Source organism: Sphaerodactylus townsendi, linkage group LG05 (assembly GCF_021028975.2).
Source record: "Sphaerodactylus townsendi isolate TG3544 linkage group LG05, MPM_Stown_v2.3, whole genome shotgun sequence".
NCBI classification, from domain to species: Eukaryota; Metazoa; Chordata; class Lepidosauria; order Squamata; family Sphaerodactylidae; genus Sphaerodactylus; species Sphaerodactylus townsendi.
The window spans coordinates 79,847,800-79,865,008 of record NC_059429.1 but is presented as its reverse complement, the minus strand read 5'-3'; positions in this window follow the sequence as shown (position 1 = coordinate 79,865,008).

Genomic DNA, 17,209 nt, shown 5'->3' with positions numbered 1-17,209 from the left:
AATTTCACCTGAAAGGTGCCAACAGGTGCAGCCTGGCCAATAACATAAATCTTACTGCCATCTCCCTGAATTTACACTGCCAATCACTGTCATAAAGGGGGGAAAGTCATATTAATGTAATATATATTTAAAAACCAAGCCATTATTTATTTATTTATTTATTTATTTATTTGGATTTTTATACCGCCCCATCCCCGAAGGGGATACAGATACAAAGCAAGTAGCTATAATCCTCCAGACCAGACAAATATGAATACAGATCACCCATTCCAAGTGGCTGTCTCATACAGATCACCCATTCCAAGTGGCTGTCTCATTCCAGTCTAGTGAGCGTTGCCAAGAGGTTGTGTAGAGACCCTTTCAATAGAATCCTCATCTCTCTTGCCCATTAGGTAAAGTACTATTCTCTGTACCTGCCTTGGCTCTAATTCTTGATGTTCTCCAGCTCAGTAAGACTTAGATTTAAGGAGGAATGCTGACTCTGGGCTTGGGAAACAGATCAGATAATTTACAATCTTGTTACAAAACAAATCTAGCAGGTTACTTTCCCATCAATTAAACATGAAGCATTTTTCATATCAACAGCAAGATTACCTTATATGCCCAACCAAACCATTCCTGGATGGATGAGATATTTGTCCTAGGGTGCTAATTAGTTCCCACCTACTTGTGGCTTATTGCTGCATACTTTTGCAGTCTTGATAGCCCCTTTGCCAGGCCCAAATGTCAGACAGAACTACCAGATCTGCTTCAAGAGGATGCAGCCATAGGAACAGACAAGGAAAGTGAAATGGAGATTTTTTTGTCAGATTTCAGGAAGATGTTATGGCTGAGTTTAAGAGAATGAAAGCGGGAACGCAGTCCCCATCTAAAGGTCCAAAAACATGACTATTGTTTGAACAACAAAGACCTTGTGATTCATTAGACAGGGCTTTTCAAGAGCAACACTTGAAGCTGTGTGAAGAAAATACAACAAATCCCAGCTGGGTTGCATTTTATAATCTTATGAAAAGATTCAAACGTACATTGGAGGCAGTGTACAAAGCCACTGTATTATTTTTGTTCCTGACTATCCATGCCAACAAACACCTGTATCTAGAGGCATAGCTGAGCCATACTGCACCCGGTGTGCACTTTGTTTTCCGCCCCAATCCTCTGTGGTGCCCTGCCCCCCACCCCAGTGGGGTCGCGTAGCCCTGCCCCCACACATTGCGTAACCCCGCCCCCTGTGTGTCCCTGCTGCTGACTCCTGCTCTCCCCAGGGCCTGCCTGCACGGACCCCAGGAGGGTGCAACAGAGGCATGTCTAGGGAAAATGGAGCCAGGGGCATAATCTGAGTTTTCCGGGGCAACCCCACTCCATTTTCCCTAGATACAGTAGAGAGGGGAGAGAAATCAAGCCTTCTGCCAATCTCACAAAGGTGCACCCAGGACTACCACTGGGCAGGCAGGAAGGGACCCAAGTCTACTGCTTGGGAAGGCTGGAAGGAGCCCAGGTCTACTGCTGGGCATGTCGGAAGGGGTTGAGTGGGCATGCTGGCACAGGCTCTGGCTCCGGAGGGTCAGTGCCCTCCTTTAAGGTGGCACCCACCTTAAAGGGAGAATCTGGGGTCCCTAGTTTAAACACCATTGAAAGTGGTGCTGTTTGGGGATGGACCCCCCCCCCCAAAAAAAACCCAGTATCACTTTCAATGTTGTTTAAACTGGGGACGCCAGATTTTCCCTTTAAGGTGGATATAAAAGGAGAATCTGGGGTCCCTAGTCTAAACAACGTTGAAAGTGATGCTGGAATCCACCCCCAATGGGGGATGGGGCACCCCCTTTGAGAGTCCATGACTTTGGACCCCCTGAACCAAACCTCACCTAACTTGGGTGGTATCATCAGGAGAGTCTACTGAAAAATCCCTGAAATTTGGTGCTGCTAACCTAAAAACTACGTTCCCTGCAGGCCAAAAACTGAAAAAACGCTAAAAATACAAAAAACCCACAAAGGAACCTGAATTTTTGCACCTCCCCCAGGCCCGCGCCTGATCCAACGTGTGCACCCCCATTGTGTCTCCTGGAGCCACTCTACTTCTCAGTCTCTCTTTTGCAAGGCAAATAAGGAAGGCCGTGCAGGAAGGCACAAATGTCCTGCATTTTCAAGGGTGGAGAGGGATGGCATGAATGCTTCAAATTAGAGGAAGGACTTGCAAGGTTCCCCATCCCCCACCCCCCATCCAGTCCAGTCCAATGGGAGCACTATGGAATCCTGTCTTATGCCGCCTTTGCTCAGTGGGACCAACCATTGAGGACATGTGTGGAGCCTTGTTTTAAAATGGCAGGGCCGCCATCTGGCAGAAACATGCAGCGCTTGTTTCCTCAGAAGTAAATCTCACTTAGTCCAATGGGACTGACTCCTTGCTTAAAGCAATTAAGCCAAGCCCGCACACTGTTGTATTCCAGACGCATCACCACATGCCTCAGGCAAGCGCTCTCCTCTCCCTTCCTTACATGAGGAGTTGGGGAGGACCAACTGAGTCAGGCAAGGTGCCTTTGTACAAATGGTCGGTGGGGGGAGCAGGGGGGGTGCAAGTTCAGTACTTGCCCTGGCGACATTTTCCCCAAATGCCCTTGTAATCAACTGACTGTTATGGGTTTTCCAGGCTGTGTAGCCATGGTCTGGTAGTTTTTGCTCTTAACATTTTGGCAGCATCTATGACTGGCATCTTCAGAGGTGTGTCACAGTAAGATGTGTTTCCTTCCAAGATGCCAGCCATAATTGTGGGTGAAACATTAAGATCAAAAACTACCAAACCACTTCCACAGAGCCAAGAAAATCCACAACAGCAACTCAAATCAATGAAGATTGTCCAAAATATCACTTCATGTACGTTTATTTTTGTGGAGGGGTATCTAGGGGCTTTTGATTAGCTGAGAAAGATTTCAGTCCTTGTTATTATGAAAACCATATCAGTAAAGTATGAACCAGTCCCTGTAGAACTCAGTCACATATACAAAAAAATTTCAGAGAGATTTTAAGAACAGTGATGGTAAACAATTTCCATCCCTTCATTATAATGTCAAATTTGTTTTGTGGATCTTTCATTTGTATTTGATGTGTTGTCTGTACCTTTAGAAGACAAACACTTTCCCTTTTGTAATATGCTTGAAGTGTCAATAGATGAAAGAAGAATTATCCTAAGTTTTTAGAGATGGGAATTTGAACCATACTTGTTGAAAACAATGTGACTGGTGTCTGTGTGTAGTTACTGAAAAGTGACAACTAGTGGGGTTGACTGGTGACTGTGTGTAGTTACTGAAAAGTGACAGCTAGTGGTATAGATCCTATCTCTATCCACCATTCCTCTGAGCAAAGTTGGGAGACTTCCTCTATCCTGTGGAGGCTTCTTGAAGTGGCAAATCAGCTGGAGAAAGAGCCACTTTAAATTGGAGGAAGTTTCCTTAGGCTGGAAGAAGGCTTCTTGAAAGATGATTGGATCCCCCCCCCCCCCCCGCACACACACACACATATCCCCAGTAGTCTACACTAAACTTGGCAGAGTGATTTTTACTGGAATAATTATTGCATAATCCCCCAATCACATCCATTTGTGAACAGAATGTTGCCTAGAGAACTTGACTTCCACTGGCACCAATTTGATTCTAAAAACTCATGTTTACCAAATTGCTTTTCATCACTTACTTTGCTGCTTTTGTTCTCTTGATCAGCAGAACATATCAGAACTGAAATGTTGCTTTCACATGAAAGTTAGACTAGTCTGTTGATGAGATTTTCTGCAACGCAGCTTAAGACCTTCTGTATGTATGTGTTCATTTGAATTTTTATTCCACCCTATCATAATGTCTCAGCAGGTGTCACAATCCTTGAGACATATCAGACTCTTCTACATTTTTTCTGCACAACACAACTGGCCATGAATTTACCTGGAGCTCATCTGTAGCTGAAACAAACCAGCTATCTCCCTGATAAATTCCCTTGCCAGAAAGACTCCTTTGCTTGCATATGAAAAGGCAAACACTTTGGCAGCTTCTGAGATAGACAGTGATGGATATCCCAACCCCAAGGGGAGAAAGACAAATTGAACTACCTTGGGTAGGGGATGGCAGCAAAATCTTCAAATGATGGACACCAAACTGCAATGCAAACCCAGGGAGGGGGTGGGAAGAGCTAAAGGGTTTAGGGGTGAAGGCATGAGCTTAGAATAGGCTGTGCCTTTCATCTCAGACTGGGGCCGGGATGGATGTTTCAGATCATGAACACCAATGGTTGTTAGAATGCACAAGAAGCCTGCTTGGCATATACTTGGAAAGCAGTATAAGTATGGGTATTAAAGGAATAGAATGCTCTTGAAAATAAAATGTACACAGATATCACCATTTTGCTGGGTCTTTGGTCACAGAGATTAAGAGTTGCAAAATGGAAATTGGACTGACATACATGCAGGAACTCTGAGGTCTTCAATGGCCTCAGATACTTTGAGATGCTATTACTGTATTATCCTAAGCTACCTCTGCCTTTTACCTACATGACTTACAAGCACTGCAGGGCAGACCTAGGCATTTAGTGTTTGGATTGAATCAGAATTAAACAATTCGTGAAGCCTATTCATATCAAATGAAATTCTGAACTCTATGAGAGCTATCCTAGCAAGGTCAGAATTGCAGCCCATTTACATTACACAAAAAGCCATTATTAACTTTGACAAATCCTACCGTACGAGTTAATACTCATCTTTAGGGCTGGAGAGATGATTCTGTTCTGGAGTCTGCAGGTGTTTGGAGTTTCATTCTCCATTCCTTTAACATCACATTGTCATTTCAGCATGCATCTGCCCTGTCTGCATTTAATGAAGCAGGCCTGATATCTTCTGACATGTGAAAAATGTCAGCATTCATTGCTCTCTATTAAAGGTCAGATCCTGATGGGTGGATTTCCAAATACCATCATTTCCATCCAGCACTCATGTTTTCAGGAAGAGGGTGTAACTGCCCCGGGCACTCTTAGAATCATCAAGGTGTTAATGCGCTGGGTGAGAGGGCCCATTCTCAGTTTAAAAAAGCACAGCAGACAAGCATGTATACTATTAATTCAGCTGATGCCTGCCCTTACTCATGTTCCCAGAAGATGATGCCCACTGTGTTCATTCTCAGTGGGCTTAGATGGATTCAGCTCCAATCTGCCAGCAATGACCTCCAAACAATGCTGGAGAGCTTCAGGGGCAGCTGGACAGCCCCCCATCAACAGAAGGAGGTGTGTGTCATCAGTATATTGATGACAGCTCAGCCCAAAATTCAGCATCAACTGGACAAGGTGGCACATGTAGATATTAAACAGCAACAGTGACAAAAGCGCTCCCTGCAGCACTTCACAACTAATCAGGTGACTCTGAGAGAGCCCGTTGCCGTGTGTAACATGCTGTCCCCAACTCTGGAGAAAAGAAGAGAATCAGCTCAAGGCTATGCCTTGAACTCCAATGTAGCAAGGCAGTGGATCAAAAGATTGTAATCAACCACATAAAATGCTTCTGAAAGGTCTAGTAATACCAGCAGCGCTGTCCCGCCTTAATCCAGTTGTAAGTGGAGTTCATCTATAATGGTGGATAGTACAGTCTCTGTCTGTCCCATGACCAGTGCGGAAACAAGACTGGAAGGGATTACAAGTTTTGGGAATCTCAATGCCCACTCCGCCACCACCTCTAGCAGCTGTGGCAGGCTATTCCTTGGCACACTAAGCGACTAGTACACCAGGAAGGTAGCCAACCTCTGAGCAGCTTCCCACACTAGGCTCACATCCACAATACCAGAGATAATTGAGAAGGGTGTTGTCGTGAAGGGGATGGAATCACGGATCAAGATTGCTACACTGCCCCCCTCCCTGGCCCTGAATCCACGACTGGTAGAGACATGCGAATCTTATAGGGGTGACTTTTTGGAGGGATATTGTCTCTCCCTCCTGGACCCAAGTTTTGGTGATACAGGCCAGGTCTATATCCTCTACTATGAGAAAATTTTGCAGAATGGTGGTTTTATTATTAATGGACCTGGCATTATTCAACACCAGGTGTGGAGCAGAGTTAAATTCCAACAGTCTACAATCTCAGAATGGGACAGAGGTCAGAAGGTGGGCAAGCATCTCTCCCTGACCTTCTCTCATATGGCCTCTGCCCACTGTCAAGGCCAAAACCAGCTCCAACACTCTCACCGTCATTGTTGCTACTGTCACCTGTGCTGCAAATCGCAGTTCGTTCATAATACCAACACTGCTGCCAGTACAAGTTTGTAGCCACCAACTTTGTATTTGCTGTCTTTGTAAACAAGCAGGTGCATCTTTTTGTAGGGTCAGCAGTTGTCGAAATATTATGGAGAGGAAAGCTGTAGTAGTGTGCATCATGGTAGCAGATATAAAAACAGTAGCTAACAACTGACTAAAAGCTGACTCTAAACTAACTCTCTACAGTTCTCCTGCCAAAAAAAAAGGAGGTAGCTTTGGAGGGAGAATTCTAAAGCATAACCATCTCTCCCCCACCTTCTCTCATACCTAAAGGCTAATTATGTGGTTTTAGCAAGCCGCCTATCTCTTCACCTCATCTGTAGGGGGGTGGTGATTGTGGTCTACTTCATAGGCTTTCTAGCAAGGAGGGCCAAGATATAGACTGTAAAACAATTTGCAAATTTAAAATATAATTTAATATTTGTGGGATTTTTTTAACAAAAGAAAACATCTAAGTCATTGGCCATTTTGGGGGTTGATCGTGAGAAACAGTTAGCAAGGGTGGTTATGTATGTGGGTGTCATAATTGGCAGAGCTAGTGATGTTTCCATGGGAACCCTATGAGTGTCTACATCTCCCCATTCTGCAGCTTCTTCAGGGCAAATATGAGCTATCCAATCCCCTTGGGCAAGTGGTCAGATGGCTTCATTAGTTCTTGCGCCACTGTGTTAACTGGTGCCAAAGGTACTGAGAATGAGGGGGGGGGGGGCTTTGTGAGGAGCCAAGTCAAGTCAATTATTCCTGAAAGAGACAGGCTGAGAAAATAACCGTTCACACCTATTAATCCCTTCTCCCACCCCTTTGCGCAGAGTCCGACCCTGTCAAGCAGGGGATAGAGCTCTAGCCTGGGAGCTGTGCCAATGTGTGTTTTACAGTCACTGCATAAGAGTCAGGCTGTGTTAGGCTCATAGCAGCACTGCAGATTAAGTGTCTGGTCAGCACAAATTAGTGTAACAGCACAGAGCTGGGTGGTGCACATGCTGCAGAGAGCTCCTAGACTGGAGGCTATAGCTTGTTAATGAGAGAAGGGGGCAGAATTGACATTCATACCTCAACATTTTGTAAGATGTTCTTAGTCATTTCCTGCCCTTGTGAGAATATCTTGTCTCATGTTCTTCCTGAAGGCCATTGTGCCTCCAGGTTTCCTTTTCTCCTCCTAATGGCCAGAATGATCCTTGTGTGCCTAGTGTGTGAGTGAGATCCATCTGGCAAGAGGGCGATGCCTGTATCCTTTTCAGGTCTCTGTTTTGCAGGCAAGCAGTCATCCACTATTTTGCTTTCTGCACTTAAATAGTAGAAAAATGATAGCACCCCCCCATGTTGGATGTAATTTGAAAGAGACATTCGCTGTTTATGGTGTTTACAATCACACTTCCCATTTTTCACCACAAAGATTTTTGTACTCCTAAAACATGGAAAACCTCTTTGATCAGAGATTATAGCGGGTCAATGAAGAATTGGGAATAAACTAAGAAAAAGCACTATTTCCTTTGAACAATTTTCAGTTCTTTGGAAAACTTGCTAAATGGATTTATACATTTTGGGTAGTTTGTTTCAAAATTTTGTTCATTTCGATACCACTGTTTACTACATTCATTCATTTTCTTTTCCATTAGCTTTAATGAAAAACATGTTTCCCATTGAAACTTTTTGATTTGCCATTCATTTTCTGCTGAAATTGTACCTGCCAAGTCTCTGAAATGTAATTTTAAGTTTCTTGTTGCTAAACAGTTAGAGGGAGGCATTTGGCACTCTGACAGTGCAGACAGAGTTACACGGAGTGGGCAGCTGTCTTGCATTTAGCACCTGGAGAAAGGTAGGCAGAGATTGACAGTTGGCAGGTTTTGTATTTTAATCACAAAGAAGCTAGGTCAAGTTATAGCTAGGCCAAGTTACAAAGGGCGCACATATGTTTTGCTCATACGCAAGAAGACAGGCAGTAGTATGACAGACCAGGTATATCTGGCATTTGGCACTCCCAAGGGAGTTTAAGGACCTAGGACATCAATAATTTATTCTGGAATTCTAGCCAAATGTTTAAACGCATCCTGATGCATTCCTCATGTGCAGCTGACTTTTATTTTGTGGGATGTTGGCACTCCAGTAGGCAAGTTGTCAATGTCTAGCACCTTCTAAGTCCATTGAGACCCACTCACTGCAATCTCACCCCTTACACAAAGGATCCAATTAAAAATGCCGAAAATGCAACAGGACTTAAGATAGCCATAACTGTCTTGGCTCATTGATTTCAATAGGATTTAGGAATAACCAAATTTTCTACAGACTGGGGTAAAAGAGGTCTGGGGAGTGTAGTGTCTGAGAGTAGTGACAGGCCCATCAAAAGGCCCCTTTTTCTCTGAACTTAAGAAAGAATAGATTTTGTAGCCAAATCCCAGGTGCCACCACTGGCAGATATCCCATTTAGGCAAAGCTGATGCAAAAAACCCAGCGCAATGGTTGGAATAGCTAGTCCATCTAGCAGAATGATCAGTGATTGGTCTTCCCCACATCTTCAGACTGCTCCCCCCAACTAGGTGAGGTTATGAGACCCTATTTCCAGCTGACAATCAAACCAACAGAGCAACTAGGCATCTGTGTCCAAATCATCTCAAAAGAAAACCCTCCCCCAGCCCCAATCCTGTTATTCATTATTCTGTTCTTTACCATCACTGTGAAAATGCAGCTGACTGGATATTAGAGTTTAAAACACTCTAGCAGTAAAGTATCTTACATGGAGTAGGACTTTATCTAACTGATGGATGGATTTGTGTGTTATTTGAGTTTGCCACTGTAGACTTTGCCTAATTGAATTAGATCTGTACTTATTCCTATTGCTCCCATCCTCTTCCGTTTCTGTAAACATTTTAATTTTTAAAAAAATGGAATAAGAGTTCCTTCATTTTACTTCTGAGCTCAGCAAATGCCCAGAGTCCTCTCAACCAAGCTATCATTAAAAGGAAGAGGCTGAACTCCCATCCCTGCTATTCAACCATTCTTATTTCTTGCGGGGTGGACAGCCGTATCTGGGAATGCCTACTTTGATTAGAAGAAGTTTCCCAGCTGGTAGCAGCTGCAGCTTCTTCCTCATGAATTTTTTGGGGTGCCCAGTTCCTTTTACCCCACATCTCTCTAGGTCATCACTGTGAGCCATCAAATTCCTAGGATTTAAATAAGCGAACGATACTGAATAGTTGCCACATGTTGATCCCCAAAAAGACTGTTTGCCTCAGATTTTTCCTTATGATTTCCAGTAGATCTGGTGTTCCTTTTTTCTAACCAAATGCATGCCATGGTGGGTGAGTACATTTTGCAACTGATGCTCCACCACAGTAGGAGCCCAGTTGTGAACATTACACACACAGCAAGACAGATTTTCCCAACAGCTCATTTCTGACTCAGGTCCCATAAAATTCTTTTCTAAGCTGGTTTTCAAGAGCACTGCTGCCTAAACCGGGGCTGTACTTGTTTGTCCTCAGCTCACATTATTGGGAGAAGAGAAAGAATATGAAAGCCTTGTGCAACCACAGAACTGACAAGTGCTATTGAAAGTTGATTGTCCTATAAGTGAAATCTTCATGGATTCCACCAGCTTGGTTGACAGCATCTCACATTTTCCACCTTGCTAATCAGGAGGACCCCCTTCTATTTATTTTTGTTTGTTTGTTTGTGTGTGTGTGTGTGTGTGTGTGTGTGTGTGTGTGTGTTTAGTGGAACACTTGATTCACCCTCTACTTCTTCCCCCAGTTATTGCCATTCTTCTACGATAGCAATTTTATTCTGTTTTGTTGTCATTTGAAGGAATTCTTGTCAGAGTTGTCATGGAAACTAGCTTGTTTGTTTTGCTACATTCTGAAGAAAGCTTAAGTAACTCTGACACACTCTCTAAGAATTAGCGCATGGCTACTTTTGGGAGGAAATTTTCTGCTGGCAATTCTGGCTCTGCTGTTGGACATGCTGAAGGGGTTCTTTGCAAGCAGAAGCATTTGCTGCTGAGGGCAATGCAAACTGAGCTATTACCAAATTTCTACTGGTTCCAGGGTTTTTGGAGTGAGCTCAGCTGCTAATCTTGATAGACCTCCAGTAAAGAATAGCAATTTCTTGCTATGGTTTTTACCTCCCCCTCACAGTTGGTGGAGGTTTTGAATATTATTATTAGAAGGGCTTCAAATTCCCACCCACCCCCTTGCTCATGGAAGTTCCTAAACAATTCATGTTCTACTCTTCTTGAAATGGTAGGAACTTCAGGGTTTAAGTCACTTTGGGTTTTAGAATTATATATTTGCTTCATTTTGTAATATTTGCTCCATTTTTAAATAGGCACAAAGAAAACAGTGAAGGCAGATACATGCCTATAAAAAAGACAACACAACTAGCATAACATACCCAAATAATTACATGTCCTCACTCTCCTCAGTCTGCACCCCTGTTTCTAACTAACTCTAGACAGAAAACTCTCAGTTTCATCTGTTTCCTTTTATCCAAATTCAAACAGCAAAACTGCTTTGGGTCTTCTCTCAAAGATATCTGCTAAGCACGTCTCAGAGACCCCATCCCTGCAGATGAATTTCCCGTTCAGGGAATGATCTGCCTTAAGTCATTATGAAACATTAACATTCTTTTATTAAGTCCCTGATCATTCATTCATAGAGACTGATAGTCAAACTTGCAACAATACTATGGGCAGTTAAGATCTGCAAAATAAAAATTTTAAAAACTAAGCCACTTAATTAAAGCTATCACATCTGTAACTGAAAAACATCCCAGATTCATAATCTTATGCTCAAGCACTTTCTGGCCTTATGTGAAGCTGGTCATACAACAAATGAGCACAGAGAGAAGGCTTGGGTCAAAACTTGTCCCAAAGTCCACAGAAGGTTAAAGGGTTTTCCATAAAAGTATCTGTCTGTGGGGTTTTTTTGTTTTGCTTGTTTTATATATGTGCATTTTAAGAACTGTTTCAGTGTGTTGACTGTTTGCTATTATGGGGAACCGGAAATTGATGGAAAGATAGCATTAAAATGTTTTAAATTTAAATGCATGGGCAGATCTGAGCATGTCAAAATGAAGAGGTCATAGCTGGGGTGGCAGTGGATTTGAGTCTGGAATGTTACTTAAAAGAGATTATGACAGAATGTGTGGATAAACATACCACTACACCAAGTCAAAGGAAAGAACTGTCCATCTAAAATCTTAAAAATGGAGCAAGAACTCACAAGATTTACTTCTCATAGACATTCCAGGATTCATAACTGTTTCACTAATTCAGAACAGCTTCAGAGCATGCTGCTGGGAAAGGAGATACCTGATATTCCAGCATTTGATCTACTGTGTCAAGGGTCAGCCTGATGACACCTTCTCAGATGAGAAGGTGGTGGAGGAGGTCAGTTCCAGTCCAGGGATGGTGACAGAGGATAACTTGCAGCCAGAAGTTATAACAGGCAGACGTTCCAGGCAGAAGCTGTGGTACCATTTCCTCAGCTCTCCAGTTCAGCAACTCAAGTCATGGCTAAGAGACACCAATTGGCAACCTCACCTCTGTGGTCACTGGAGCCTCTGGAGAAGTGTTTAAGATGTGAAAATTAGGAGAGACAAAGAAGTAGAAGACTGATGGCTCAGTAGAGATTAATCCCTGACAGCAGCATTGAGGCAGATGGATTATACCAAGCTGGGAATGCCGAAACAACCTAAATAACTGCAGCTGGCTAACCTGTCCTAGCAAGTTAATTCCCTATTGAAACACCTAGTGAAGAGAACTTTATGTGGGATTAACTTGTGTGCCAGGCTTTCTAGCTCTGCTATACATTGGACTCTGAAACCTGACTCTTCTAGACTGAACCTGACCACAACCTTTGGGTTTGCCCTTTCCTGTTTTGACACTTTGGACTAGGAATTATTTGTGCTTGACTTTGGACAGAATCCACTGACCATGTATCCTGTTTCCTGCCACAGTTTAGCTGCTTGGAAACACTGGTATGGATGGGAAAAGGAGATGGAATTCACCATGGGGACCAGATGCATGTCTCACACAGGCTGCAAAGTTGGGACTTTGCTTGAATAGAAAATACTGTACAGGCTTTTTAAAAATATGCATCTACAAATCTATGCTCAGGGCTCCAGGGTGCTCCATGTGTCAGTTTTATACTGAAAACATTTTAATGTAGGAATTAAACTAAGACAGCTCATGTATATTTAGCTCATGAACCTACTCTGGAAAGCTGAGATTGGCTGTGCTTCTCTTTGTGTATGGAATAGAAACCACACAAATCATTCCTGATAATATTCATGCTGCTTTCACATCAGTTCTCACGCAGACTATTTTGTAACGTGAGAAGAAGCTTGGGAGAGTTGTGCCACTGGGTTAATTGGTGCTGGGGGCTCAGTTTGTGCCCCAGATATGCCCTGATCTGTAAGCAGAAGGTAATGAGGCTGACCTCCTTACGGTGAATGGATCATTGACTACAACATGCTGTGGGGAGCAAGATGAGAAGATTCTCATGCTAGGGAAATATTGCATCTAGCTGGGTTTCAAACAGAAGACAAATGGCTAGTTTGACAGCACTGGTACCAGCAAGCATCAGGGGCTTGTATTCTGCATAGTAGGCAAAATCAGTGAGATCTTGCCCGTCCAGCCCTTGCCCTGCCACTTGGCCAAGCAGACACGGCCTCAGGGATGAGCTTTTTATAAACTGACAAGATCTTTTCTTTTTTTTAGCCCATTGAGGAACATGCTGCAATGCTAGAGGGAAAAGATGAACAGCATGTGCAAAACGTAGTTAGAGTCTGCCGTAAGCATTTTCTTTGTTTCTTCTTAATATATGTAACTGACCTTTTTTTTAAACACACACACACACACACACACACACACACACACACACACACACACACACACACACACAAATGGGACTCAGGGAGAGAACTGGGAAAAGCAGCAGGGCATGAAAAAGGAAAAAAGAGAGATTTGCAGTTGGGCTGTATGTGGATTTAAAAATCTGAGTTGGATTCTTTCATATCAGATGGAGGGGATAAAGCTGCTTCATAGTAAATCAGTCTGATAGTCTTATCCATGAGAAAAACATTTCCAAGCGTAAAAGGAAGGAAGCACATCTTCATACCCCAGATGGGCTGGACTTCTCAGAGATCACACCCATCCTCCCAGGGTACACTTGAGACTACATTCCTATTGCAGGGGAAGAGGCAAAACATAGCTTGCGTCCCTCAGCCCTCCCCTCAACCTCTGTCCTGCCAATTTGCCTGTCAGGTACATCAGTTCCAGACAGCGGTGGGATCCAAAATTTTTAATAACAGGTTCTGATGGTGGTGGGATTCAAACAGTGGCACCGCCGCACAGACGCACCTCCAGTCCCTATTGGGCAGGGAGGTTGCTTTAGTAACCCCTTCTCGGCACTCAGAAAAAATTAGTAACCACTTCTAGAGAAGTGGTGAGAACTGATTGGATCCCACCTCTAGTTCCAGATAATAGAATAATGTAGAATTATATAGAAACCAAGAGCCCTCTTGATGCCAGTGAGACAGCGTAATAATTGGTGAGAAGTTGAAACCATGAGCACAAAAACATCTTAGAACAATCTTGTTCCTGACTTTCCTGTTAGGTACGTATTGCTGATGCTATGTCACTCTCTCTTTGCTGTTCTTCCCACACCCCACTTCCCAGAAAAATGAACATAGACAGCAATGTGCCAGAACAAACTGCTAGATTGCTTCTGATTGCTTCCACATGTCAGAAATGTCTGAGATGATTTTGCTCAGATTAAGAGCATTTCCAGTAATGACAAATGGATCAGATCTCCTCCTCCTTCCCCAGGCCTGCTTTCACACACAAAGTCATGCCACTTGCTATCTTCAGCCCTCCCATGTGGCTTCCTAGGCAACATCCAACTCTTGCTTCCACGTCTATCAACGTCACTTCCTGTTTCTTTTTCAAAACAAACATTGCTTATATTTGCTGGCTGATGGCTTGTTTTGTTCATTGCTTTTTATACAATAGGCTGCACTGCTTTTTATACAATGGCAGGCACCAACGACAGATCTGCGGGTGAAGGGGAAAAGGAGATCCCCCTTTGCTCTGAAAAAACACATGTGTGTGAAACACTGCTGGCTGCACTCTGCTGTTTTAATATGCTACAAGTAATCCAATGACAGGCTGCTTGTAAACAGCTGAACATCCTGTCAAAAAACCCCAGCTTCCTGCACATGACAACCAAACAAAATCTGAGCCAGATGGGAGTATTCCAGAAGATGATCATGGGTGCTGGTCAAAAGCTCAAAGAAGAAGAGTTGGATTTATATCCCCCCTTTCTCTCCTATAAGGAGACTCAAAGAGGCCTACAATCTCCTTTCTCTACCCCCGCCCCCCCAACACCCTGTGAGGTGGGTGAAGCTGAGAGAGCTCCGAAGAGCTGTGACTAGCCCAAGGTCACCCAGCTGGCATGTGTTGGAGTGCACAAGTTAATCTGGTTCACCAGATAAGCTTCCACAGCTCAAGTGGAAGAGCAGGGAATCAAACCCGGTTCTCCAGATTAGAGTGCACCTGTTCTTAACCACTACACCACGCTGGCTCTCAACCCTGTCTGTGCTGCGTAGCAGTCGCCCTTCAAGATCTCAGGCAGGGAAACGTCTTTTCCTTTGACTAGAGATACTAGACAACGAGTTTGGGATCCTGCTGAGCAGCAACACAGCAGCTCACAGCTCTGCCCATGACACTTGGACAGTCACAGTCCACAAAGCACTCAATGTATCAAAACTGATACATACTGTCACACTGTATTTGAGAGCTAGGAAAAAGCGGTTTCTTCAACAGCGAAGACTAGAGCAGGATCCCCAGCAATCCCCTGTTGACAATGCTGCAATGTGTTATTCAAAATGGTCTGGAAATGCCCTTAGGCAACAAAGACAGGTGGCCATTGCTTTAGGTGACCCTATGGAAACTGCTCCTTATGCTGAACAGGTCTTTACAGTGTTGATTCATTTCAGGCAATAACAGATGCTTCATTGCCTTGAGAGGTGAAAACCTGCTGCATTGTTGCCTTTGTCCATGTGTCTTTTATACCAGTTGGAAAAGGTCAGCCCTAAAGTAGAAGCTCAGCCTCCAAGACTCACCTGTCAACAAGCAAGCACCCGAAGGAAGGTATGTGTTTGTATGTGTATATGTATGTGCCTGCTGCACAAAACTGAGAAAGTTCTTTGGTACAGGAAAATGTCAACTTGTCCTCATGGTAATAAGAAAAGAGAGTATTTCAGTTTAATGGAAAAGAAGCAGCAGGCCATTGGGGCAGCTGCAGAAATCTAATGGCAGCTGATGGGCTGGCAGGGGTATCTGCAGCGCAAAAGTGCAAGGTCACGTCAATCAATTATTACATTGGGGGGGGGGAAGAAAAGATAAGTTTGATTCAGCAACTTTGGTTAGCACAAAACATTTAAAAGAAGCAATTATTAGTAACATCATAGGATCTGCTTTCCTCACACTTCCCCTGGCATTTGAACACTAATTGCCTACAGTCTCTCCACATTTTAAATGTCAAATCTGCCCCATGTATAAAATGAGAAATAAATCTATGTACTGCTAATCACTTGCACATGTCAATTTATTTAAATGTATGTACTATTTTGATTGCTCGTTGTATTAATGGGAGAAATTTCCCACTCTCAGAGGCGGAGCAAGGGGAAACGATGCCAGGGCCCCCAGAACACCCCACCATGTCCCCGCCACATCCCCGCCACGCCCCCTCGACAACCCAGCCATGCCTCCTCCACTGCTCCACCCGGGGCTTTGCGCCCCCACCCTCACCCCGTGGGCGCTATGCCACTGCCCACCCTCAAAACACAAAAAATGAGGAAGTGAATTTGAAACCAGTGAGTTGATAACCCTCTTATTCCTTCCAACTGACTTATTATTTTTTCACAGCAAATTCAGTTGACTGAATCATATTAAAAGCATCTCACATAGCAGCGATTCACACGGAGAGGCCATAATGCAGGGGCCCTCAACCTTCTAAAGCCCTTGGGCACATTTGGAATTTTGACACAGCATGATAGGTGCAGTAACAAAATGGCTGACAAAATGGCTGACACAGCTTGACTTCAGTTCAGAGCCTTATGCTGTGGTGGTAACTTTTGCCAAAGCAACATGAAAGAACAATGTGCATGGCCAAGAGAGGTGGTGGAAACTATAAGAAAAATTGAACCAGGAAACAGATGGCTTTTCAGGTTTGTACTGTGTTTTGAAGATGAAATTTTACAACCCTTTTAAAATACTATGGACACCATCTTGTAAGAAGGAAATATGTCAGTGTCATAGTAAGAAGCTAATAGAACATTATTGCCTAAAGAAGGGCAAGATTTTAATTTTGATAAGAAATTATAGACCAGCATCATTACTGAATTGTGGGACAGGCGATTAGGCCTGAAAATTGCATTTTATATTAAAGAATACAAGGGGCCTATACAACCAATATAATCAAAATCAAGATGGTTCCCTCTCTCTCTATGCCAAGCACCAATAAACAGTTGCAAGCAGGAAACCAGAACACAAAGGAATGTGTGGTACAGCTTGATATGGGGTCAGAGGTGACAGATATTGGAAGCAAGTAGAGAGAAGGGATTAAGAAATGGATTTTGTATCTTCTAAAATCTATAAGAGGTCAAAGGAGATATGGAGTTTATAAGATCATTGTAATCATGTTTCTATATTTTAATGAACACTGGAATGATATTGAAATATATGAAAAGTATGCGTGAGATGTAGTTTAGCATAATCACAAAACATAATAATTGCTATAATTATTTTAAATTTCTGAGTAAGTTGTGTGTGAGAGTAAGTTTTCACTCTTGAAGATTCAAGGGGGTAGAGCATCCTCTTAGCTCTGGTATGCTGGGAGCTGTCTACTTGACATACACCAAACACTGTGAGCTCAGCTCA